A 24,584-nucleotide genomic window follows, 5' to 3' on the forward strand; every position below is an offset into this window, starting at 1 on the left:
AAAAATGGTGAGGAATGACTGCGCGAAGTTTTGATTAAAGAAAGCTTCCATTTATAGAGAGGGTAGCGCAACCAACAGGCGCAATCAATACTCTTTGGAAAACGTATCGACAGGCGCAATCAATATTTTTGGGAGACGGATCGACGGCAGCGTTATTGCTTTGCAAAAATAAACTGACAATGCAACAAGTGTTCCTAGGAAAGATGGGACATCTCAGTTATCACAAAAGCTGATGTCACATACGTGACATTATCATAGGAGGCTCAAGGAGATCGGTGTCAGAGCCGTTTCTTATCATTTTTATCCAAAAAAATGCGGGGACTATCTGTATGCAGTAAAATCGGAGGGTCCAATTTTCGGCCATTATGATGCTTCGTAAGCACATTTTGCAAAGGCTCGAGGCTACGGTCGAGATTTACACCCGAGGGGTTATAGATATCCGACCTTGAGACAGTGCAGATCGACAGTTATGGTGAAAAAGTGGGAAGTTCCCTAAGCGCGCGACTAGAGCTGACAAAGTCTAGTGGGCTAGTTCAGACCCGAATCAAGGCATTAAATGGTTGTACCAGCCCCATATCTTTATAATAAATGTATTTGTACTATGTTGGAATTCCCCCTCATATATAAATGGGATCCTTCTCATTTTGTAAGTTATCTGATACTTAATATTGAATACACAAGAATATTCTCTCTACTCTTTAACATATTCTCTTGATCTCATTACTTACATTTATTGCTTATATTCATTGTCTTCTATTTATTGTTCTTCATTTATTGCTCATTATTGGTCACAAAAGGCTTCCATCAAAGCTATCATAACTCTTAATCCTCCATCAATTGCCCTCGCTTGGCGTTCGATTCGACTTCGAGGCCCTGTGTACGCAAGCTTGAGGCCCCGATCTCCAGCCATTTGGTTTGATTATTACACTATCTACAGGCTGTTATCTCGTTTTCTAATCTCTTACTTAGTATCAATTGCCTAACAACTAGCATAAAAATAGATCACATATTTTTAGAACCACAAAATCAAATCTAATTGTAATTACTATTTTCAAGGTAAACAGTGATGTCGTGCCATTATATTCATGATATTACATGCTGGGGACGAGAGTAAAAATATAATAGGTGATGCCGTGCCATTATGTTCATATTATTGCATGGTGAAGATGGGAGTAAAAGCACGAATGGCGATGTCGTGCCAAGGATAATGTCGTGCCATTATATTCATGATATTGCATGATCAGGACGAGAGTAAAAACACGACGGGTGATGTCGTGCCATGTTCATATCATTGAGTTATTTGATTTTCAATTTTGGTGATTTATTTGGTTATATTGTTGCTTAGTTCGAAGGATGTTATTTCGTGATTTCGTATTTGCCGTTTTTGTGATATTTTCCCCTTTGGCATGTCCCATCCTAGTTTGTATTTTATCATTCTTCTTGTTATTCTGTTGTTTTATATATACCTGTACAGATTTATTTACGTAGGTGTCTTGTCATAGCCTCATCACCATCTTGTCGAGGTTAGGCTCGATACTGAGGTGCATCGGCTCGGATCATTTTCATATAGAGGCTTGAGGTTGATCTGCTGATGTTCGCAGACCTAGAAGTTCCCTTCCATTTTCCACTTCTATACTTTAACTCTTTCGAACAGTTGTATTTATTTCAGACTTTGTTTGTAGTCTTCTAGTTGCTCGTGCACTCGTGACTCCGGATTACTAGGAGTAAATATTATCAAGTGGTTTATATTCTCAGTGTCAGAATTGACATTTATTTCTCGTTGAATATCATTAATTTATTTTTAACTGTTAAAATTGGTTAGTTATTTATTTAACATTGTGCCTAGCAAGTGAATGTTAGGCGTCATAATGACCCCAAGGTTGGGATTCCGGGTCCTGATAATTTGAACACCCTTATTCAAAGTAAGATGTTTGTTCATGGATTCAAATCCCTGCCTAAACATTTTAGCGAATTTGACTTTTTTCCCCAAAGAGACTATTTTTTTTAAAAATTTTCTCTGTTCCGAATTATGTGCTAATTTTATTTTCCAAAATAAAATGGAGATAGCTATTATCGACTACCTTATAAAAAAATAGCACCCATTCATAAAAAAACGGAGATAGTACCCATTCATAAAGAAAATATTATCGACTACCTTAAAGTTGAACACCCTTGGCGAGATTCGTATATTTACCACTGCTCACATGATTATTGAAATGTCATAATATTTTTACAATCATATAAAATACAACAGGGGAAAGTATTAATATTTGTTTTTGGTTTGATTATCATTAGTATACTTAATGTTAATATTGCGTACTTCAAATAGTCATTGGCTTATAAGTGTACTTGATACAACACGAGATAGTTAATATTGACACGTATGTATTGGTCATATGTAGGTACGTACTACAACTCCATATAATAATTATAACTGTACTTTACATTATATTATTGTTCATCTAGGACACCACTTAATATTTACCTCCGGAAATTAGGTGCGACTAATATCAGACCAAATACCCGATTTTGGCCTTTAAAAAGGGGTTAAATTAGGAAATTTTACATTCTTATATACTATATGAAACTATATTACTCCCTCTACTCATGTTTTACTATAATTACATTTTATATACACAATTACCATTTATGTATATTTTAAGGGAATTAATAATAATAATAATAATTAGTGTCCTAAAATTACTCTAACGTATATTCCACTCCTCCACGTTTCTCTCTCCACATCCCCTCCCCCTCCCCCACGTATCTTGAACTCACTCACGATTCCACCATTGAAAACTATTAAAAAATTTTGAAGCTTTGAATTTGAATTTGAGTTTTCAAAAAATATTATTTGTTTGAATTGAGTGTTGTTGCAAAGAATTAGAAATTCTCTCTACGTCTCTCTCTATCTCTCAATCCCTAATTTCAGTAATGTAAAGCAAAGGAAAAGAGAACAGCAATTCCATCATTGACAGCCATTAAAAAGCTTTGAAGCTTTGAATTCGAATTTGAGTTTTCAAAAACCATTATTTATTTGGATTGGGTGTTGCAAACAATTGGGAATATGGTTTGAAGTTTATATCTCAATTTTAAGGGGTTTTGGTGAAGATTAGACGTGGTTTTGGCTGAATTGGCTGAATTTTCGAAGAAGAAGAAGAAGAAGACATGATATACATTATATTTACGAAATTGTAATAAAATTGTAGAAAAATTATATTATGTTGTTTATATATTTTTATTTATTTATTTAACTGAAAGTTGAACAACATTGTATAAAAATTATATTTAAGTTGTATGATATTGTAGTTGTATATAACTGAATAAAAATAATGTATGAAAATTATAGATAAGTTGTATAATATATAATTAGTTGTATGAAATTTATTTTTACTATGTATAAATCAGATACAAAATATACAAAAGACATATTATATAAAATTTGTATTTAAGTTGTATGTTATTGTAGTTGTATTTAACTGGGTAGAAATAATGTGTGAAAGTTGTAGATAAATTGTATAATATATAATTAGTTGTATGAAATTTATTTTTACTATGTATAAATCAGATACAAAATATACAAAAGACATATTGTATAAATTTTGTATTTAAGTTGTATGTTATTGTAGTTGTATTTAACTGGATAGAAATAATGTGTGAACGGAAACATTTTTTCATTAGGAAAAACTTTTACTGTACAAATTGGTTGGATCATCAATCCAATGCAGATTAACTTTACACGTGAATTGTCTGAAAATAGAGAATTATATGTTTGATCTCTTTATATTTTTGAACTGGGGAGTTGCTTCCTTAGACATTCTGAGCTCAAACATAGAGCTAATTACTCTTTCAATCTAAATTAATACTACTTATTCAAGAAGATTAAAGGTGCGACTGCTACATGCTTAAGATCAAGACCCTTAGCAGTAAACTTGGCAGCGATTTTATCCAGAGGCTCAAAGGGTGAAGGTAATTATTCATTTGCTGCTTTATCACTTGCAGTTAGACCATCTCGTCGACCAAGTAACACTGGCCAATATGGTCCTCCTGACTGAAAACAAAGAAAGAAAAATTATCAATATTTCCTTTTCTTTCTCCTCTTCTCTTTCTTTATGTTTCCATTCATATGTTTCCTCACAAATCATCTTCTGGTTTTCAATCTCCTCGGTTATCGTTATGTAAGCATTGCCCAAAGTCATTTAAATTCAAGTATCATTAAGACTTGTGCCCTCTAAAGCTATGCTTAATCCCTTGATTGAAGGCATAAATAATGGATTGGGAGCCTTTTAAGGTGAATTGTATATATTTTGTAAATAAAATTTGTTTATGTCGGGTAATTAATTAAACATGAACATTAAAGATAATAAATTTTTTAATAGTGTATAGAAATTTAAAAATCCCTTTAAATTATGGAGTAGAAACCCCCTATTCCCACGGCCCAATTTTTCACTTCTGTTTCTAGAGTGAGTGCTGGAAAGAAGAGAATAATGATTCACGAGAGAGCTGTGCAAGTTTGGAGGATTAGCTGTTGGTTACTGTTTTGTACAACTGCTGTTTAGTTGACTTACTGAGTGACTTTTGTGTCAGCTGTCCCCACTTGCATTTTCCATGTCCCCTTCCTCCCGTGTCTATGGCTCCAGCATACTTTGTATTTTCCTCATTAATCAGTCAGCAGTAGTATTCAATTTCGACTTTTCCATCATTTAATTTGATTTGTCAAATGCCTCTTCATTTGCATGCTAGAATATTTTTCATTTGTCTTATTCTCATCTACCGGTATAAATTTATTTGACTACTATCGTATCACGTAGAATTGAGTCACATATCAGCAACCAAGTGAGACTTTTCTTCTTGGTGCACAGCTGTGTGCTAATATTAAGTCAAAAATGCTAAACACACTAAATTTGCTCCTTTTTTAATTTCTGGTAATCAGTCCAAGAGGAAGCAAATATATACTTCTTTTTAAGTAGTATATGAAAGTAGTAGTGTTCTTCACCAATTGCACACAAATTGCACACAAATTACATGTCGACGGGCGTAACGACCTGACCGGTCGTTTTTCTTTCTAGGTCCCTGCTCCCCTTATTAAGACTTCTCGTATGTGCGGGGATAGTTGATTTGGTTTTGGAAGGGGTCAGGTTGAAGTCGGGACACTTAGTTCCTTAATAGTGACCTAAGATGACCAAGATTGACTTGAGTAAACGACGTCGGAACTGAGATTTAAGGGTTCCAATAGGTTCGTATAATGATTTTAGATTTGGGCGTGTGTTCGGATTGGGTTTCGGGTGATCCGGGAGCATTTCAGCGCTTAATGTCGAAAGTTGGTTTATTGAAGGTTTTCTAGTTCTTTAAATTTTGTTTGGAGTAGACTTTGGTGTTATCGAGGTCCATTTGGGATTCAAGCTCGAAAATATTTTCATATGGTGATTTATGACTTGTAAGCAAAATTTGGTGTCATTATGAGTAGTCTAAGTGTGATTCGGCGCATTCGGAGCTAGTTGAGAAGTTTTAAGTTCATAAGTTGATTCAATTTGGTTTTGAGGTGCGAGTCTTAGTTTCGTTGTTGTTTCATGTGCTCTGAGGGTTCGAGCAGGTCCATATTATGGTTATGGACTTGTTGGTGCATTTGGACGGGGTCCCGAAGGCTCAGGTGCATTTCGGACCGCCTGAAACTAAGTCCAAAACTGCTGCTGTGCTGGTTCTTGTTTCCTTCTTTACGAATGCGGAAGGACCCTCGTGTTCGCGATAAAGGATTTGGGGACTAGATGCCTTTGCCCTTCGCTTTCGCAGAGGCTTCGAACCAGTGGCCTTTGCGTTCGCGATTGACTCGTCGCATTCACGTAGAAGACCTGGGCTTGGGCAACTCAGTTGCCTTTCGCGTTCGCGAGTGGAGGCACATGTTCGCGATGAGAGGGCGACTTAGTGCATCGCGTTCGTGAATGCCTTCTTGCGATCACGAAGAAGACTTTCCCTGGGTTTGTGAGTTTTGCCTTCATGATCACAAGGGCTTGTTCGCGATCGCGAAACAGGCTCGTCTGGGCAGTGACTTAATAAAAATTGGGAATTTGGCCATTTTGTTCATTTCTCTCATTTACTGGCCGATTCTAGAGCTTCTTGGAGAGGGGTTTTCATCTAGCTATTGAAAGTAAGTGATTTTTATACAATGTGAGTTGAATACATAGATTATGGGTAGATTTTAAAATGTAAAATGTGAAAATTTTACGAGATTGTTGAAAAACCTAGATTTTGATAAAAATGAGATTAGACCACGAAACTAATTATGGAATTGGGTAAAAATTATATATTTGTGTTTGTAAGGTTGTGGATAATAATTAATTATAAAAAAAATTTCAGAATCTGGGCACGTGCGCCCGGGGGTGAATTTTAGGAGCTTTCCAAATTGGGTTGGCTAATCACTCAAGTAGTTAAATTCTGAATTTTTGAGCAATTATTGATTAGTTTGTACAGTCTTTGGCTAGTTTTGGATAGTTCAGCACCGACTTGAGGCTTTTAGAGTGATTTGTGAACCAGAAAGTTGACGTGGAAATGAGGTAAGTCTCTTGCCTGACCTTGTATGATGGAATTAACCCCATGGGCATTTAAATTGTTATTTGCCACAAATTACGGGTGCTACGTACGCACGAAGTGAAGAGAATCCGTTGATCACGGCCTACTCCGTACTACTATTGAGTAGCGAAAGAGGGTCGAAGCAGCTTTTACCCGATTTAGGGTCGGGATCGATTTCTACAGAGAGCTAGAATTTGGAAGCGAGTGTCTATATTGCGTATGTGTTCCAAATTACACTTCTAATCATTTTTGGGGTCTCTTTTTACTTCTACTATTATCAACTACAAATGGTAAATGCAGCTAGATTAATCTAAAAAGGGTTTTTCAAATGGTTAAAAAGGTACTAGGGTAATGACTTTCACCTAGGTGGTTAATTGACGGGTAATTGAATCTAAGACACGATTGACATAATTGGGGAGTATGATATAACCGTTGCACGATATTACCCACTCTATACCTCTCCGTGGTTCGAGTGATTTTGCCCGAATTGACTTTCTTAAGACCAATTGGGTATGCAAATTTTCACAAGCAACTAGGGTTCAAGTCGGGTATTACTCTCTCGAGGTTCAACCCTTTAATTGGGGCTATCAATCTCTTGAGTACGCCCCAATTCCTTGTTGGACCAATTTCGGAGACTTAGGCTCTCTTTCTCAAGAAGAGCCCTAGTCAACTAAACACAAACTAGTGTTTGCAACCACTAATTCAGCAATTAACTATGAAATTTGCCCAAATATCAAATACCCATAGTCAATCTAGCCCTAAAATACAAGACTCATCAATTACCCACACTAGGATTGAGCCACAACCCTAGCTTATGGGTCTAGCTACTCATAATTAAAGAAGAAAATCAAGAAATAGATGAAGAACAACTCATATTAATTAATCACTAAGATAAATAACAAGATTCAATGATGAAAGGTAGATAAAATTTCCCAAAATGGCTAAGAAAGTCGAACCCACAAGCACAACTACGTTACAAAACTATCTGATACCCTAAAAATGGGAAAATAAGCTATTTATACTAAGCTGAAAATTCTGGACAAAAATGCCCCCACGGGGTTAGTGCGGACAACACAAAATAGTGTGCGGCCGCACTAGGGCTCTGAACTTGAAAATACAGCTCTCTAAACTTGGGCAATGTGGACCGCACATAATGGACTGCGGCCGCATAGGCTTCTAGTGCGGTCCGTATAAAATGGACTGCAGACCGCATAGGCTTCAATCCTCAAATCTGGCACCTCTCTGATCTTGGGTTCTGCGGACCACACTAAATCGAGTACGACCGCATTGCCTTCAGTGCGGAATGCACAAAACCTAGTGCGTCCACATTGCATCTTTGCCTGGAAATCAACCTCTCCAAATCTCCTAGTGCGGACCGCATAGAAATGTGTGCGGCCGCACTGGGCCTGCTTTGTCTGAGCTTGTCTTGTCTTTGGCACTTGTGCAAGTTTCACTCCTTTTGAGCTGATCTTTGACATTTTGTCACTTTGTTGATCAAACCTGCAATCAAGCACAACTAGTGAGCCTTTTGGGACTATTTTGTACAAATTTCTAATCAAAACTTAAGCAAGAAGGAGTATAAAATATATTAAAATCCCTAGTTATCAACTCTCCAAAACTTAAGTTTTAGCTTGTCCTCAAGCAAACAAAATAAAACCCACCCCTTAAGGGAAAATACCAAGAAATATTTAGTTGTCCTAAAGTAACCTTATCTAGCATCAATTGGGACTAACAATTGTCCACAATACAAATGAATCATTAACAACTTTTACTCCTTTAAGCACCATGGATTAAGTGCGACACGAGCATCAAGAATTGACTCAACACATCAAAGAACTCTTTTCTATTACTTCGGTCATTGTGGAATCCAGACTCGCACATCCTCAACTCTCCCTAATCAATCCTCACCTTTAAGATAGTAGCACTCAAAACGAGGATAATGGAAAGTCACTCATCTCTCTCAAGAAAAAGCCACAAGTCCGGCTCAAGGTACCATATGCTTTCCCCTTATGTGAGTATCCACTAATGTAAGCTTCATTTAACTCAAGATCATATAGGGCTTTTGTGGAGACATTGTGAAGGCTTTTGGCTCATGGTAGGAAATGTTTTGGTCTAATTAGGTTCCATCTTCCCTTAAGCACTTCTTTTGATTCATTTGGCACACATTCACTTGACTATTTGAGTCATTTCACTTCTTTCTGAGGGGGTTAGAGAGACACATTGTCACTCTTTCTTATATATTTCAAACCTTTTCTCCTTTTTCAACTTTCCACACATTTTATTCTTTACTTTTCTTGAATCCCTTTTTGGTTCTTTTTCATATTAAACATTCTATTTGTCATTTTGCTTTTCTTTATTTTTCATTGCCTTTCCTTTTCTTCATTTTTGTGCATTTTTACCACTTTGTTGCAATCCTCTTCTCTCCCCCCAAACTTATACGTTTGCCATGTGCTAAAGAAAAGATCAGGTGCCAAGAGAGGGTATCTTTCAGAACGGGTATAGGCTTGTATCATGGTTCTTGAAGGAAACAGGTCTAAGGCTCAAAAGGATTGACTAGGGATCTTATCATTGGTAGGTTATGGGTGTGTTCAACTACCATTTGGACCAAAGAGAGCCTATAATCATGTCTCAAGTCAAAATTCACTTAGGATTTCGCCTCAACAAACATTCAGGGCAAGTTCTAGACTAATGGCTTGGGACTTGGACTTGCAATGCGATTACTCACCACACGAGCTATGAGATTGCTAAATATGCAAAGTCGGGGGCCCACAATGACCTTATATAAGATTTGAGCAAACCATGGTCCCAAAAAACCACTTGATGATTATCGGTCAACACAAGAGTCTCAAGGTCACTACTTTCACCATCCTAAACACAACAATTTATTTTTAACCATAAGATTAAAGGCAAATGTGCTAGGCCCAAGTGAAGCTTTGCTTGAGGCACCCTTAACTACCAAAACTACTAAAAACAAAAAGAAAAACGAACTTAAACCCTTAAGAAGGTTGTCACGCCATCCATCATTTGGAAGAGCCACACGGTTCACACAAAATCCCCCTTTGGAAAGAACCGTGGTATTAAGAAAACCAACGGCTTATTGCAAACTTTAAAAACAAGAAGCTACGAATCACAAATAAAAAGCTAAGAACGAAAAATTTACGAAAAGTAGAATGAATACATACAAGAGGGGATTTGAATATACAATAGATGGGATGAATATGTACAATGTAACATAACTTTATATACAGACCCAAAGTAAAATAAAAGTGCGATAAATATAACGAAATATTAAAATTATATACAACCCAAAGATGAAAAATCAAGAAAGCATAAAAAAAATGTCAAATATATACAATCATCCGAATGTATGGCCTACCCCCTCAAATGAAAGCTGTCATTGTCCCCAATGCCAACTAAACCAAATAAAGTATCAAAAGAGGAAGGAAAAAGGATATAGGGACTCCCTATGGCCTGTCTGTCTACATAGGCTCCTGAGTGGTCCCAGGGTCCCCACTGTGCTCGGGAACCTGAGACTGGATCCCGGTGGCCTACTGCTGTGCTGCTGGGACCTGGGCCTGGACAGGCTCCTAAAGTGCATCCTGTGGCTGACTGGAGGAAGCCTCTGGTGGGTCGTCCAACTGGATTACTGCATCATCTGCTCTAGAAATCATCCTCTTCATCTTGGGAGGCCTCTGTGACTGCTCTGGCTGGGAATGAGCTGCAGGTACTGGGTCCTAGAGTAGTAAGTCTAAAGGCAGCTGATCTGCCTTCAGTCTGTCAACATCAGCTCTCAATTGCTTCACGGACTCCTTGGATGCCCTGTCTTCCTCATCTTCTTGTGCTCCAGAGCAAGCTCCTTGAGAGCCTTGCTATGTGAATCAACTGCCTCAGTCAGTACCTTCTGAGTGTCAAGGATTTTCTTTTGGTTGTCTAGTATCTCCTTGAGAGCATCCTCTATCGACTGGGGAACCTGTGGGGGTAGAGGTGTCGACTGAGCCTCTACCGTGGTAGTGAGTGTAGACAACTGGGAGGACGCACTCTGCATCCAGTTGTTGATACTAAGAAGTGCATGGCTCAGTCGGTGGGCAGTAATTAGATATGCACGAGAGGATGGAATCTCCGGGTCCACTAAGGTAGATAGACCAAGAGGGATAGCAGTGGAAGTAGAGGCAGGCTCAGCAGGAGTCACTACCACAACTGGCTCTTCAGACTGGCTAGTTAGAGCAGTAACTGTAACCTTGAAATTCTTGCTCTTGGGGTTATCATCCCCCTGCATGCTGTACCAGGAAAAAGGGGCCTTCGCTTTGACTTTGATGTCGAAGGGCCTCTTTTCCACTTTTAGATCCCGGAAGTACATAGTGAGAAAACTGGGGAATGGGTAGTTTCTGTCATGCTCAGCACCCACAATTGTAATAATTCTTGACATCACATTCCCCATATTTTTTTGGTACCCCGCCATGATCGACGCCACCAAAACTGCCCGGTGAAGAGGTAGGGAGTTGTCATGTGTCGGGGGGTCCAACCTGCTACATACAAATATCTCCCACCCTCGTGCCTCGAAATTCAGACAACGTCTCAGAATCTTGACGCCCACAGTCAACCAGTCAGGGGTGGTACCCGGGATTTCCAGATATTGTGCTAGCCAGGGACGAACCTCCTCACCCATTTCCATCTTTCCCATGTATATGGTATCATCCTCCTCATTGAAGCCAAGGTAATCATTTATTGTCTTCCCGTCAAACAACACTTTTAGGTTTCAAACCTTGGACACCTTGAAGCCCTTTTTGATGTGGGCAACGTTAGTGTAGAATTCCTTGACCAAGTGTTCATTAGCATCCACACACTCATATAGAAAATGTTCCCAGCCTACTCTTGTCCTAAACTACCTCCTCACATTGTGGTTGTGAGGTAGCAAGTCTCTATCTATAAAACTCCTCTTCGGGATCAACTTCCTCACCGGCCACCATTCCCGGAATTTATGATATGCTACCTCACTAACAAACCGGTCCTGCCATACCTCCGACTTCCTAGTTCTAGAAATACCCCCTTGTGGTTCATCTCCTTCTCCTACTTCTTCTCCTCCTACTTCCCCCTCATCACCTACTACACTCCCTCTAGATAATAAAGTTGTGGGAGAGGTGGAGTATTCATCCCCACTACCTAATGCTCAACCCTCAGATGACCCAGAAGATACATTCACTGACGCGTGGGCAGTGGGGGATGCTGGAGGTGTGTCTCTTAGTCTATTCCTCTCCAGCTACTCAGGGATGTATTTTGGCACGGAATCTGAAGAAATCTCCCGGAAGGGCTCGTACTCACTCCTCGACATATCAATAGCTCTATCAGCTGCTTTAATCATCTTCCTCATGTTTTTGATGTTTTTCCTGGCTTGGGGAGTGAGTTTAATCATTTTCTGTTTCCCTCCCCGGGAGGATCCTCCTCTGCCCGGTTGTTTAGATCTTTTACCTTGTTGTTTCACCATTGTCTGCAAACACAATCCAAATGAACCTATTAGTATCAGTTGCAGCAGTTAAGAACAGAGTTGCAGAATCAGAAAGGGAAAATTGCAGACAGGTTGCAGGATTCACCCAGTGCAGACCGTACAAAATGGTGTGCAACCGCACAGGGGTCAATGCGGACCGCACAAAATGGCCATGCAGTCCGCACAGAGGTGGGGTTCAGACTACCCACTCTCTATATCCCGGCTGTGCGGACCACACAAAATGTAGTGCGGCCACACAAGGGGCAATACGATCCACACAAAATGTAGTGCGGCCGCATTCCCTAAGATTCAGCTTTCAGAATAATAAGCAGTGTAGTCCGCACAAAATGGTACTGCGGACCGCACAGGGGCACCGCGGACCGCATAAAAATGAAAAATGACCTCGGTCCGCACTGAGTGCCTAGTAGTGGCACTAAATTAGGGTTCATGGATTTTTGATTTTAAGCTTAATTAACACCCAAGTCTTGTCCCTAAGAGTTTGTCCAGCATATGTAACTAACTATGTATATATTAATCCAAAGATTAACTACCCTAATCTATTCTACAAAAGAAAATACGGGAAGAAGAGAAAGGAAATCAAGAAAAACACAAATTAAAAGAAATTAAGAAAAGAGAACAAGTAAAAGGAATGTAATGGTACCAGATATGAGATGAAATGAAAAATAACAAGTCCAAACAATTAGTTACAAGCAAAGGAAGTGATGAACAATGTCTTAAAACTTCTGAGATTCAAAGGTTCGAAAAGGGTAAAAGGAGGGCCTTAGGCCCTATTTATAGAAAAGGACCTGGGGCCTAGTCTCATCAACCAGTGCGGACCGCACAAAATCGACCGCGGTCCGCACAACACATCTATTTTCAAGCTTGAGGAGGCAACACACTGCGGTCCGCACAAAGTGAACTGTGGCCGCAGTGGTCCACTGTAGACCACACAAAATGTAGTGCGACCGCAGTGGCAAACTTCAGAGAGGTCTACATTTCATACTTACCAGTGCGGTCCGCACTAAATGTAGTGCGACCGCATTAACAACTTCAGAGACCTGGCACTTTTTTCCACTATTTTCTGCACTGCACCAACACAATCCTGTAACATCTCACAACCAGTTAGCCCCAAAATCAATCCTACTCTACAAATGAAAATCAAATAAAAACAAGAAGAAAAACACATGGGTTACCTCCCAAGAAGCACCTGATTTAACGTCGCGACACGACACAGGTTACCATTACATCATTTGAAATAAAGAAGTGCCACCACGTGGCTGTCATCAATTTTACTAAGATAATGCTTGACCCGGTGCCCGTTAACTCTGAATACTTCACCATTTTTTGTTCTTTAAATCAAAAGCACCAAATGAGCTCACACACACCACTTCAAAATGTCCACTCCATTTTGACTTGAGCTTTCCCGAAAACAGACGTAACCGGGAGTTGAACAAGAGAACCAAATCACCTACTTTGATCTCCTTTCCACGAGCATATTTATCATGAAGCTACTTTATCTTGTCCTTATATAAGGACGAACTGGAGTAGGCATGGAATCTGAATTCATCAAATTCATTGAGCTACTCCACATGAAGATAGGCTGCAACATCTCACTTAAGATTTAGCTTCCTCAAAGCCCACATGGCCTTGTGCTCTACCTCAACCGGTATATGGCAAGCTTTACCAAACACCAACCGATACGAAGACATACCAATCAGAGTCTTGTAAGCAGTCCTGTAAGCCCATAGAGCATCATCCAACTTCTTTGACCAATCGGTCCTATTTGCATTGACTATCTTTGGCAATATGCTTTTGATTTCCCTGTTGGAAACTTCAACTTGACCACTTGGTTGAGGATGATAGGGAGTAGAAACTTTGTGATTGACACCATACTTTGAAAGCAAAGTGTCGAAAGCTTTATTGAAAAAATAAAACCCCCCATCACTTAAGATTGCACGAGGAGTACCAAACCTTGTAAAAATGCTCTTTTTGAGAAATACAACAACACTCCGGGCCTCATTGTTGGGCAAAGCCACGCTTCAACCCACTTTGAAACATAGTCCACCGCCACAAGAATGTAAGTGTTCCCACAAGAGCTAATAAATGGGCCCATGAAATCAATGCCCCATACATCAAGAATATCAACTTCAAGGATGGTATTGAGAGGCATATCATCTTTCTTTGAAATTTCACCCTCTCTTTGGCATTCGTCGCATCTCTTCACAAAATAATCTGCATCTTTGAACAAAGTTGGCCAATAAAACCCACAACTAAGAACTTTAGAAGCCGTCCTCGCCCCGCCATGATGGCCACCATAGGGAGAGGAATGACAAGCCTCCAAGAAACTCAATTGCTCTTCCTCCGGGACACACCTTCGGATCACAGCATCCATGCAAATCTTAAACATGTAAGGCTCATCCCAATAGAAATTCAAACTATCCCGCTTGAGCTTCTTCCTTTGGTTAGAAGAGAGCTCACACGGGATTATACCAGTCACAAGAAAATTAGCAACATCCGCAAACATGGCATATCATTCATCGACACCGAAAAGAGTTGTTCATCGAGAAATGAATCATTAATCTCTAGGTCGTCACAAGGCCTCCTCTCCTCCTCCAAATGGGACAAGTGGTCTGCCACTTGGTTCTCACTACCTTTCCGGTCCATAATCTCCAAATCAAACTCTTGAAGTAACAAGACCCATCGCATTAGTCTAGCTTTGGAATCTTTCTTCGTCATCAAGTACCGAAGTGCGGCATGGTCGGTATGAATAATAACCTTAGCACCCATAAGATACGACTGGAATTTTTCCATTGCAAACACAATAGCCAAAAGTTCTTTATCAGGTACCGTGTAGTTCATTTGAGCATCATTTAGTGTCTTTTGCATAGTACACCGAAAGAAACATTTTGTTCACTCTTTGACCCAAAACCGCCCCAACCGCAAGATCGCTCGCATCACACATGAGCTCAAAGGGTAAGCTCCAATTAGGTGCGGTAATTATAGGAGTGGTGGTCAACTTTTGCTTGAGAAGTTCAAAGGCTTGCATACATTTTTCATCAAACACGAACTTGGCATCTTTTTCCAACAACTTGCACAAGGGGTTCACTACTTTCGAAAATCTCTGGTAGAACCCAGCATGCCCAAGAAAACGTTGAACTCCTTTGACAGATGTAGAGGGAGGGAGCCTTGAAATCACATCGATCTTTGCTTTATCTACCTCAATACCATGCTTCGAAATTTTATGCCCAATAATTATTCCTTCTTCCACCATAAAGTGGCATTTCTTCCAATTGAGGACAAGATTAGTTTCTTCACAATGGGCCAACACCCTGTCAATATTCTTCAAGCACTCATCAAATGAATTCCCCACAACACTAAAATCGTCCACGAACACCTCCAAAATGTCTTCCACCATATCGGTAAAAATGGCCATCATACACCGCTGAAATGTAGTCGGTATATTACACAACCCAAAAGGCATCCTAGAGAAAGCAAAAGTGCCATATGGACAAGTGAATGTGGTCTTCTCCTGATCTTCTGGAGCAATCAAGATTTGGTTGTACCCAGAATACCCATCCAAGAATCAATAGAAGGCATGCCCAGCAAGTCGGTCTAACATTTGGTCAAGGAAAGGCAAAGGAAAGTGATCCTTGCGGGTCACTTTATTCAACTTGCGGTAATCCATGCATACCCTCCAACCAGTGACTGTTCTTGGGTACACATTGCACCGGTGAAGTCCAAGAGCTATCAGAGATGGGGTACACAACCCCGACATCCAACCACTTGATCACCTCCTTTTTCACAACTTTTTGCATTGCCTCGTTTGACCTCCTTTGATGCTCCAAGGAAGGCTTTGCATCATTTTCCAGAATAATCTTGTGCATACAGAATGTGGGGCTTATTCCCCGAATATCAGTTAAAGTCCATCCAATTGTCTTTTTCCACTTTTGAAGCACCGCCAATGTGGCATCAACCTGCATGCTAGTAAGGCAAGAAGAAAGAATAACTCGCAAAGTAGAATTTGAGCCTAAGAACTCATACCTGTGGGTGTGGAGGCATTGATTTCAACTCCAATACCGAAGGCTCCTCAATTGAAGGTTTAGTTGACGGAGTCTTTCTATTCTCAAGATCCAAAGACAATTTCCTAGGCTCATAAGAATAAGAGTCCATTCCATGTAAAGCATTCACACACTCCACTCGGCCTGCATCCTCATTGACATCAAGATTCAGCAATACGGCCTCCAATGGGTCTTCCACATTGATCATTGCACTGGTGTCATCAATTATCATTGCTGTGATGAGGTCAACAAAAGAGCACACCTCGGTACTGTTGGGCTGCTTCATAGACTTGCACACATGAAAAATCAATTTTTTATCACCCACCCGGGAGGTGAGTTCCCCTGTTTCCACATCTACCAATGCCTTCCCCGTAGCTAGAAAAGGTCTTCCCAATATGATCAGAACTTTATAGTCCACCTCGTAGTCCAAGATCACAAAGTCAGCTGGCAAGATGAATTTTTCCACACAGACAAGCACATCATCAATAATACCCAATGGTCTCTTCATCGATCTATCCGCCATTTGTAACCTCATGGAAGTCAGCCTAGGTTGCCCAATACCCAAGGTTTTGAACACTGAGTAGGGCATCAAATTGATACTAGCTCCCAAATCACATAGAGCCTTGGTAAAATTCGCACTCCCAATGGTGCAAGGAATGGTGAAAGCACTGGGATCTTCAAGCTTCGGGGCCATTGAATGCACTATAGCACTAACTTGGTGAGTCATCTTTATAGTTTCACAATCCATAGAACGCTTCTTTGTGACCAAGTCTTTCATGAATTTTGCATAGCCCGGCATTTGTTCAAGAGCCTCCACCAAAGGCACATTGATGGACAAAATCTTCATCATATCAATAAACTTTTTAAACTGATTATCATTTTTCTGCTTCGTCAGCCTTTGAGGATAAGGTGGAGGTGTCCTTGGCAAAGGAGCCTTGGCTTCAGGCACAACCGGCTCCAGCATGTCTATTATGTGTTCCCTAGATAGGTTCACGTCATTTTGAGTTTCCACCTCGATATCTTGAATATCAATCTTCACTTCTTTATTCACATTTTCATCAACCACATCTTCAACTACCAAAGGGACTTCATTTCTTACAATTCAACATCATCATCCAAGATTTGCTTTTGTTTGGAGGCATTCATATCACCGCCTCTCCCACTTCTTGTTGTAACCGCCATAACATGATTGTTCCTACCCTTCGGGCTCACTACCATATCACTTGGTGGAGCACCCTTAGGGCGAGTATTTAAAGACTAAGAGATTTGGCCTAATTGTACCTCCAAGTTTCTGATAGAGGTATTGTGGGAAGTCAATTGTGCATTAGAATCCACATTCTTCTTCATCATCTGTTCGAACATCATTTCAATTCTACTCATATCATTGCCAGAAGAACTAGGACCTTGAGATAGAAATGGGGGTGGATTGTTCGGTTGTTGGTACATTGGGGCCTTTGAAAGCCTTGCCCCCGGTTTTCTTGGTTTCCATTGTTCCATCCACCCTAATTGTTATTGCCACCCCAATTGTTGTTATTACCATTCCAATTCCTTTGGTTGCCTTAATTGTTGTTCTGATTGCCCCAGTTGTTGTTTTGGTTGTTGTTCCCCCAGTTACCACTGTTTGGTTGTTGGTTGCCCCAATTGCCTTGAGGTCTCCATTGTTGTTGGTTAGAAGAGTTGCCCCGTTGGCCTTGATAGTTGTTTACATATTGAACTTCTTCACTTTGGTCATCATAACCATCATTTTAAAATCCATCACAGTCATCATCAAATTGCTCAGAATTCCCTTGGTTTTGTTGTCTTCTCTTATTGACAAGCATATTGACACCCTCCATGGCATTCACTTGGCGAGGATTTTGGACTTGTTGCAATTGTGCCTTTGCCAATTGGTTCATAGTAGTTGTTAACTCTGCTATAGCCTACCCATGATCATGTAATTCCTCGTGCAAATGAATAGCCATGGGTTTACCTTGAGGCACATTAGATATACTTTTCCATGCAGAAGAAGTATCAGCCATCTCGTCAAGTATATCACATGCCTCATCATACGGCAGCTTCATAAAGTTTCCCCTTGCAAGTTGGTTCACTATGCATTGATTTGTTGTATTGATGCCCCGGTAGAAGGTTTGTTGTATCATAGCCTCGGTCATATCATTGTTGGGGCATTCTTTCACCATTGTTCTATAACGCTCCTAAATCTCATGCAAAGGTTCTGTGGGCTCTTGCTTGAAAGCCAATATCTCGTCACGCAATGCCGCCATATGCCCCGGTGAGAAATATTTAGCAATGAACGTATCCGCCAACTCATCCCAAGTTGAGATGGAATGGTTGGGAAGTCGCTCGAGCCAATCCAATGCCTTCCCTCTAAGTGAGAATGGGAAGAGTCTCAACCTAAGAGCATCCTCGGACACATTCGTCTACTTGCTCCCCCAACATGTATCCACGAACCCATTGAGATATTTGTAAGCATTTTGATTTGTAGTGCCCACGAAGTACCCACGTTGCTCTAGTAAGGTCAACATCACATTAGTTATCTGAAAATTGCCCGCCCGGATTCGGGGTGGGACAACAACACTCGCATAGCCTTGGTTCGGAAGTACCCTGGGAGCCACTCTTGGAGGTGGGGGAGGAGGGTCTGGAACATTGTTATTATCATTCGCATTGTCCTGGTGGCCTCTACGTTATCCTTGCGATACACGAGGCACCTCATCATCTCCGACATCATCTACCTCCTCCCCCGCAATCACATTTCCAAGAGGGTCGTTAGCGTTGTTCGCTGCCATTTGGTACCTAAGTTGTGACACAAACAAGTAAGTAACAAAGATGGAAAGAAGAACAATACACAAAACTAACTAAATAGATAGCCAAAACCGTTAGCTCCCCAGCAACGGTGCCAAAGAGTAATCACGGCCTACTCCGTACTACTATTGAGCAGCGAGAGAGGGTCGGAGCAGCTTTTACCTGATTTAGGGTCGGGATTGATTTCCACACAGAACTAGAATTTGGAAGCGAGTATCTATCTAGTTTAGGATTGCGTATGTGTTCCAAATTACACTTCTAATCATTTTTGGGGCTTTCGTTTTACTTCTACTATTATCAACTACAAATGGTAAATGCAACTAGATTAAGCTAAGAGTTAATCTAAAAAGGGTTGTTCAAATGGTTTAAAAGGCATTAGGGTAATGATTTTCACCTAGGTGATTAATTAACGGGTAATTGAATCTAAGACACGATTGACATAATTGGGGAGTATGATATAACCGTTGCACGATATTACCCACTCTACACCTCTCGGTGGTTCGAGTGATTTTTCCCGAATTGACTTTTTCAAGACCAATTGGGTATGCAAATTTGCACAGGCAACTAAGGTTCAAGTTGGGTATTACTCTCTCGAGGTTTACCCCTTTAATTGGGGATATCAATCTCTTGAGTACGCCCCAATTCCTTGTTGGACCAATTTCGGAGACTTAGGATCTCTTTCTCAAGAAGAGCCCTAGTCAACTAAACACAAACTAGTGTTTGCAACCACTAATTCAGTAATTAACCATGAAATTTTCCCAAATATCAAACACCCATAGTCAATCTAGACCTAAAATACAAGACCCATCAATTACCCACACTAGGGTTGAGCCACAACCCTAGCTTATGGGTCTAGCTACTTATATTAAAGAAGAAAAGCAAGAAATAGATGAAGAACAACTCATATTAATTAATCACTAAGATAAATAACAAGATTTAATGATGAAATATAGATAAAATTGCCCAAAATGGCTAACAAAGTCGAACCCACGAGCGCAGCTATGTTACAAAACTATCTGATACCCTAAAAATGGGAAAAGAAGCTATTTATACTAAACTGAAAATTCTGAACAAAAATGCCCCTGTGGGGTTAGTGCAGACCGCACAAAATGGTGGGCAGCCGCACTAGGGCTCTGAACTTGAAAATACAGCTCTCTGAACTTGGGCAATGCGGACTGCACATAATGGATTGCGGCCGCATAGGCTTCTAATGCGGTCCACATAAAATGGACTGTGGACAACATAGGCTTCAATCCTTAAATCTAGCACCTCTCTGATCTTGGGTTCTGCGGACCGCACTAAATCGATTGCGGCCGCATTGCCTTCAGTGCGGACCGCACAAAACCTAGTGCGTCTGCATTGCATCTTTGCCTGGAAATCAACCTCTCTGAATCTCCTAGTGTGGACCGCACTGAATGGTGTGCGGCCGCACTGGGCCTGCTTTTCCTGAGCTTGTCTTGTCTTTGGCACTTGTGCAAGTTTCACTCCTTTTGAGCTGATCTTTGACATCTTGTCACTTTGTTGATCAAATCTGCAATCAAGCACAACTTGTGAGTCTTTTGGGACTATTTTGTACAAATTTCTAATCAAAACTTAAGCAAGAAGGAGCATAAAATGTATTAAAATCCCTAGTTATCATCCGTACGTAGCTAAAATTCATATTATGTCTGAGTAGATATAGGCTTTTCTATGCTATTACTTGAACTATTTGAACATAACTTGCTATTTTAATTTCTTGTATTAGTAAGAAAAATTTGGTTAAAGATTATGTTAAAAGTTATTACTTAGACCTTTGGCATATCTCTATTCTGCTCCTATAATCTATATGCAATGCTTCTATCAAGGTTTGATCCCTAGGGGTTGAGGCAGTAAACTAAAGTAGTTAAATGGACCAAGCCAGACAACAAACACAAGTTTACATTTTCACCAATATTTAGAGACTTTTTATCATTAATAATGTTCACTAAGGCATGTACCTCGTTTTCTTAAATAAAATTAAAATATTGAAATTGATATTAAAAACTACATTACGACTAAATTTCCCATGAAATATATATGGAATGCATCCATGGACCGGATCGTACGACCTCGATAGTATATGTACATGATTATTATGGATCGGGCTGTACGACCTCGGCATAACTCGTGCGTGTTGTCACTAGGAGTCCAATTATAGTTAAAATATCTCCCATGACTTGAGAATTTATAAATACATGTTGACCCTTACTTGTTGAGATTATCATGTGATATTTTGGGGAATTTTAGTTGTTATTTTGGTAAAGGTCATTTAATTGTTTCCTCTTATTCCATTATTGATGTAGTATTTCATGCCTATTTAATAGTCTTGTACATTATGTATATTTCCCACTAGTAAGTGTCGATGTCGACCCCTCGTCACTACTTCTTCGAGGTTAGACTAGATACTTACTGGGTAGATATTGTTTACGTACTCACGCTACACTTCTGCACATATTGTGCAAGTTCTGAGATAGGTACATCTGGAGTTCGTTCAGGCGCCCATCTGCACTACCCGGAGATCTAGTGGTAAGCTGCTTCTCATGCTCCATTCTGCATCACCCGGAGCCTTCTCTTGTTATGTTTATCATTTCTGTTTATTCTGTTTCAGACAGTAGTTTTAGGGAATTTTGTATATTCTACTAGATGCTCGTGCACTTGTGAAACCGGATTTTGCGAATTCTAATTGACACTCATGGTTTTGATTATTTAATTGACTATCTTATATTCACATTTATTTTGTGCTTTACATTACTACACTCACTTACTATTTATTTCCGTGTTAAATATAAAATCAAAGACTTTTAAAACATTAAAATGAGCAATTAAATGGGTATTTCACTGTTGGCTTGCCTAGCGGCGACGTTGGACGTCATTACGACCTATATTGGTAATTGGGTCATGACAACTTGGTATCAGATCACTAGGTTCACATAGATCTAACAAGTCATGAGTGGTCCTAATAGAGTCTTGCGAATCGGTGCGGAGACGTCTGTACTTATCTTCGAGAGGCTATAGGTATTAGGAAACTTCTCTTTCTTCATCTCATATCGTGCAGTTGATTGTTGTGTTAAGTATCTTTCTGTTATTCTCTTACATATGGTGAGAATGCGCGTGACAGGTGTACCCGGTGGTGGATGAGCTGCTTCCCCTATTACTAAAGGTCGAGGCAGATGCCGGGGGAAGGATCCAACTCCTACTAGAGGTCAAGGGCGTCTTAGAGTTTGTCCCATTGTACCACCAGTGGATCGAGTGGAGGATCCTATCATGGAGCAGCAGGGTAAGGTGCCTGCAGCTGAGCCGGCCCCGACCGATTTCATGTCCGCGCTGGGATATCAGGAGGTCATGGGCCATATACTGCAATTCATGGACTCCATGATGCAGGTTGGTTTATATCCAGCAGACCCAGCCACATCTCAGGTGGGAGGGGGAGCACAAACCCTTACCGCTCATACTGTAGGGCATGTTGCTACCATATATCAAACCCCAGGTTCATTACATGTAGGCGTAGCCTAGCCAGTTGCAGCGGCTGTACTAGAGCCTAGGCCAGATGCGACCGTCGAGCCGCATAAGCTATTTGATAGATGGACCAGACCACATCCTCCTACCTTTGGCAGTGAGTGACATAAAGACCCTCAAGATTTTATTGGCGGTTGGAGGGATAGATTGCATAACATGAGAGTATTAGAGTCCAACGAAGTGGACTTCACCATATTTCAGTTGGAGGGTAGGGCTCGTAGATGGTGGTAGTCCTATCTTCTTAGCAGAATAATGGGTTCTCCTCACTTGACATGGAATTAGTTCAGACGTCACTTTATTGAGAAATATATTCCACCCTCTTAGAGGGAAGAGCTACGAGGTCAATTCAGGCGGCTCTAGTAGGGCCAGATGTCTGTGACCAATTATGAGGTGAGATTCTCTGAGTTGTCCCACCATGCACTTATGATACTCCCCACCGATGCAAAGAGAGTGTAGAGGTATATCGGGCTTGTATTATGGTACTCAGGTTACTATAGCCTGAGAGGTGGAGATGGGAACTCCTTACGAGCAGGTTGTGGAGATAGCTCGATGGATTGAGGATATCCACAACCAAGGTCGATTGTATACGATGGGGGAGAAAAGGCTTCAACATTCTATAGGATTCAGCGGCAGCTTGCCTAGAGGCAGAGGTCAATTCGTAAAGGGTCAGTCCAGCAGACTCACTTATTCAACACCCCTATTTTCTTGGGGTGCACTAGTGCGGCCCTATTTCATTGATATTCCAAAGAGCTCCTACCATCCACCGGCTATTCAGGGTTCTTTGAATTGGTATTTAGGTCCCTAAGGTCAGACTCAAGGTCAGTCATCTTCCGTACCGAGAGGTTGATATGAGTGGGGGCAGTTTGGTCACATGAAGAGATCTTGCATCAGCTTCCGGTTCAAGGCTGTGCAGCAGGGCCATCAGCTCATGATTACTGCATTAGCTGCTACACCAACCGTCCAGCCTACCAAAGGTAGAGGGCAGGTGGGTAGGGGTCACCCTAGAGGTGGAGGCCAGTCGGGTGGCGCTCTAGATAGGTTCTATGACTTTCCAGCCAGACCAGATGTAGTAGCCTCAGATGCCATGATCAGAGGTATTATTTCTGTCTGCTGTAGGGATGCTTCAGCAATATTTGATCCAAGGTCTACAAATTCATAAGTTTCTTCTTTATTTGCTCATTATTTAGATGTCTCTCGTGAGCCCTTGGGTGCTCCCGTATATGTGTCTATGCTAGTGGCCGATTCTATTGTTCTGGATTGTGTTTATTGGTCCTTTATTGTGACTTTTTGTGGTTATGAGACCAGGGCAAATCTTTTATTGCTGACATGACCAACTTTGAGGTCATCTCGGGCATGAACTGGTTGGCTTTGTATCATGTCGTCCTCGATTGTCATGCCAAAATGTTACCTTGGCGATGCTAGAGTTACCTAGATTGGAATGGAGGGGTTCATCTATCAATGCATCTTTTTGGGTTATCAATTTATTGAAGGCTTGACACATAGTGGAGAAGATTTGTTTGGCTTATCTGGCTTATGTTCGAGATACTATTGCAAAGACTCCCACGATTGATTCAGAACCCGTGGTACGGGAGTTTTCCGATGTGTTTCCTTCTAATTTACCAGGTATGCCACTAGATTGTGATATCAATTTCAGCATTGATTTGACACCAGGTACCCAGCCTATCTCTATTCCACCGTACCGCATGGCTCCAAAAGAGTTGAAAGAGTTAAAGGAACAACTTGAGGAGTTGCTAGTGAAGGGGTTCATCAAGCCGATTGTGTCACCTTGGGGGTGCATCAGTGTTGTTTGTGAAAAAGAAGGGTGGGTATATGCGGATGTGCATTAATTACCACCAGTTAAATAAAGTTACCATTAAGAATAAGTACCCGTTATCACGTGTTGATGATTTGTTTGACCAGTTGCAGGATGCCAGGGTGTTCTCTAAGAATGAATTGAGATCGGGGTATCATCAGTTGAAGATTTGTGATTCGAATGTTCCGAAGACGGCTTTTCGGACTAGATATGGCCACTACGATTTCCTAGTGATGTCTTTCGCGTTGACCAATGCTCCGATGACGTTTATGGATTTGATGATCTGAGTGTTCAGGCCATATATTGACCCATTTCTCATTGTCTTCATTGA

At 40.6% G+C, this 24,584-nt stretch overlaps 1 long non-coding RNA gene across 1 annotated transcript; it reads left to right on the forward strand.

Moving 5' to 3' along the window:
• The first annotated feature begins 3,702 nt into the window (after nt 1–3,702).
• On the forward strand, nt 3,703–21,658 carry LOC142174831 (uncharacterized). The gene is made up of 2 exons (XR_012703907.1): nt 3,703–3,969; nt 21,388–21,658. It is a non-coding gene; the product is annotated as an uncharacterized LOC142174831 (long non-coding RNA).
• Nucleotides 21,659–24,584: the final 2,926 nt, after the last annotated feature.

Source organism: Nicotiana tabacum, chromosome 3, assembly GCF_000715075.1.
Source record: "Nicotiana tabacum cultivar K326 chromosome 3, ASM71507v2, whole genome shotgun sequence".
Lineage (NCBI taxonomy): Eukaryota > Viridiplantae > Streptophyta > Magnoliopsida > Solanales > Solanaceae > Nicotiana > Nicotiana tabacum.